The sequence below is a fragment of the Lissotriton vulgaris genome, chromosome 12, assembly GCF_964263255.1.
Source record: "Lissotriton vulgaris chromosome 12, aLisVul1.2, whole genome shotgun sequence".
In the NCBI taxonomy this organism is placed as follows: domain Eukaryota; kingdom Metazoa; phylum Chordata; class Amphibia; order Caudata; family Salamandridae; genus Lissotriton; species Lissotriton vulgaris.
Window position 1 is genome coordinate 359,497,187 of NC_141700.1, and position 3,709 is coordinate 359,500,895.

Genomic DNA, 3,709 nt, shown 5'->3' on the forward strand with positions numbered 1-3,709 from the left:
CAAATTATGCATGGAGCAATAAAAAGTATACAAAAAAATATAAAATACAAGAGGAAAGCCATTCAGCTTAGTACCATGCTCTACTTTTAAAAAAACCTCCAAAGACAGATAATTGCAAATGCAGTTGGGCAATACAGTGCAGTTGATGTCATAATGAATGTAGGAAAGGACAAACTTATATCATATTCTTTAAATCTTGAACATAGTTCAAACAAAGGTCACACATACTCTCATCCTTCGGTATACCTTCCCAGGATCCAGTACCAATTCGTAACGGAAACAGGTTCAAACCTAATAAAAATAATTAATCTTCTTTACATGTGCCTAAAACCATCTTCAATTCCTTATTCCCTACCCCCATTTCTACTCTCTGAAAACAGTCAGAATGGCAGCGTGAGACTTCAGGAGCGACCAATGAGACTGTGGCTTCTCATGCCGAATAGTTTTTTGTTTTTAAAAGTGTGGGAGGATTAAAGGATGTAGCAGTTGAGCCAGAGGAAGAAATCAAACGATCAGTACGCAAACACCTTGATGGCATCTTATGAACACGTCCTGAAGTGGAGTAGGCCACCTACAAAGAATCTACGCCTGCCCTAACAGTGATTGATTGAGTTCAATGATAGTCCGACTAGTTTAGAAACTTGCTAGGTGAACTTGTTGAGATTAGTGGGCTTGGAGTGCTGGTGCATTAACTGCTTGAGGTGCTAGAAACAAGACACATAGTAGGAATTTTTGTGTACACTGAGCTCACAGACTGCACCCTGACCTACTATGGCTGTTTCAGTGAGGGAATGCTTAACCCATTGTGGCCATTCGAACAACCACCCTACTGCACTCCTCTTGGTACTAAACTTTCAATATTTTGGTCTTTCAGTATATATTAATGTCACATGTCCAGGAATCAATAACCACACTACGCTCATCCTGAGGTCGAATTTGAAGAATTGGTTCCAACAATATCCAGCAGGCTTAGCAGCGATGACAAATTTAACAGATATAAGTTATAAAATAAAGTTGGGCAAAACCAGCAGGCAGCAAGAGAGACTAGGCCCAGGCATTCAAATGAAAAGCAAAAAGTTAGCAATATCTAGCAAAAGATAAAAATGAGTGCAGTCTCCCTACCAGGAGGCACAAGCTGCACCAACCAAAAGTCGGCCGCTTCCGCACCTTCAGGGTGGCCCTCGGACTAAGCCTTCACTGCACACTAAAGGCCCAAAATGCCACTATAGCTAGATCGCAATGTCCAGCTCATCACCTTGCATCACCAATACTCTTCCTGCTTCTTTCCCTCCCACCTACTGCTTTCTTGAGGGAGGGGGGAGGGGGGAATACAGCACCTGGCAGAAGAGTTTTACGAGGGCCAAGCCAAATTCCCCACTCCACGAAGAACTCTCCTGTTGGATACAGACAACTTGCGTGCTTATGGCTGACTCGCACGCCACAATTTATGCCCTACCTCAGTGGGGCTGAGAGAGCTTTAGGGAACCCGAGTAGGCCATGGCACTGACACTAAATCCTCTGGGCTTCAGACTCTAAACTCTGACCTGGCTCACCCCAGGAACACAGAGCACACTCACCTGTCCCTTTTGCTCCACTCCAGCATAAAATCCGCAAGGTGGGGGAGCAATGTAGCACGGGGCTCAAAGACAAGGAACCCGAAGCTCACCGACTCAGTTTGCTCCACTCTACTTCTCTCTGAAACTGGCGCCTGATGTCAAAAGGCGTGGTGAGTTCACTAAATGAAAATCTCTTGTCAGATTCTGTCCTGCAGGACCTAGAAACAAAGGGGCTTTCTGTTGCCTAGAAACAAAATGCAGATCTAATAAGGAATAATATAGAACATTTTCCTGCGTTTCATTTCTCCCACTTAAAACAAGCATTTGCAATGTAATAGGTCATGAAATATGGAGGGGTTGGCATGTGTTGTTTAAGGAGGGCCATGGAACAGGTTGTGCCTCCTCTACAGACGGCTGACATATATGAAGACTGCCTTTCACACTAGGGTGATCATGAAGAGTGACCTGTTAATTCTAATGGGCCTGGTAATCCCAGGCAGTAGGCCCATTGAAATGATTACAGTAGAAAAATTAACGCCTTGGTGATCCAAATGGAAATTCACCTTCAGTTACCATGACCATTGCAAAGCCATGCCAACGGGTGCTAGTGCAATAAAAATAATTAGGCGCGAACGTCGCGTTATCTGTATTGTATGTAGTTGAGACAGCGCAGTTAGCTTAAACTTTCTGATCTCTGAATGAAGCAGGGGGCGGAAATATGAAGTCATGCTAGCTCTGCTGGTTGGTCTTTCTGTACAAGCCAAGGATGCCCTGAGCTGGACTTGTCATGCCCTGGCTGCTGCTGGCCCTGGCAGCCCTGGGGCTCTGAGCAACGGTGAGTGAGCCAAACGTGCATGCATGCTCCATTGCTTGCCACATGTATGTCATCTTTAGGGTGAGGTTCGTGGTGGGGGTTCAAGGATTGGCGATAAGGGTATTGTTGGTAATAAGAGTCACAGGTCACACATCAAGGGAGTTTTACGGGCATCTCTCCACAAGTCACACTGAAAAAAAAATATTACGCACGCGCCTGAAACCCACACAGTCCGTGTGACCTCTCACGTTTAGGGTTGTATTTAATGCGCGGTCGCTTAGACATCGTTTAACGATGGTGACATAACTGTATTTTAGAGTTTGTCACCCTCATACGCAAAGAGGGATGTGATATTTCCACTCTGTCACGTTCAACATTTTTGGTGGTGGTGGTTCGGTCAGGTATGAGAACAGGGCGTTTTAATCAGAGTTTGGCTGTATTTTATAAACCGATTTTGCCAAACAGTGCTAGACACCCTCAAAGAGTGTCTCGCTCAAACATGTGTAGTATTAGCAATTAATGCGCACCCAGACAGGACCAGACACACACACACACACACACACAGATAGGCTCAACACAGACAAACACATAGAGGCGTAAACAGGCGCACGCACGCACACACACACATAGACACACAGGATAAATGAATGAGCATGCAAAGCTACAAGCAGGACGACCAGTGCCCCACACTTGAAGAGTCCTTTGTCATAAATGAAGCCCTGGCCCCTACATTAACCGGGACCCCCCCCTCGTGTCTGTTAATAGTCTAGGGCTCTGGACTGATCTGTGAGCTGATATGAGTAATTTCAGACAACCCCAAAGCAGCCATAAATGTGGGGTTTTGCCGTGCGCTTGTTTCTTGCATGGAATGTTACCCACAATTTGCACCTTTGCCTGTCGTAATTGCGCGGTGCCTTCCCCTCTACGAAGGGGTGAGGCGAGGCGCTGTTTGCCCCTCTCCGGAGACGTGTTTTGGAGGGTCTACTTTGCATATGTCATAACATTGACAACATGAAAAGTTCCCTCAGAATGTCGGGGCCTCGAGTTGTCGTCCACCTCACGAGACAGACCGTTCAGCCCAGGTTTTGGATGTTATGAGTGAGTTGAGACGCTAGCACTGAGAACCGCAAACCACCCTTTCTGGGCACAGAAACAGGCACCCTTATTGTGTTCACTACTGGTATACACTCTGCCAGCGCTGGTAGACCATCTAACGCACAGGGAATATAAAATATGCCAAAGATCACACTAGGGCAGACCAGGAGGAGCTGGGAGACACAATGGAACACCATTTATGTATGTGTGGATGCTTCTTCACAAGTAATTTTTTAACTACATT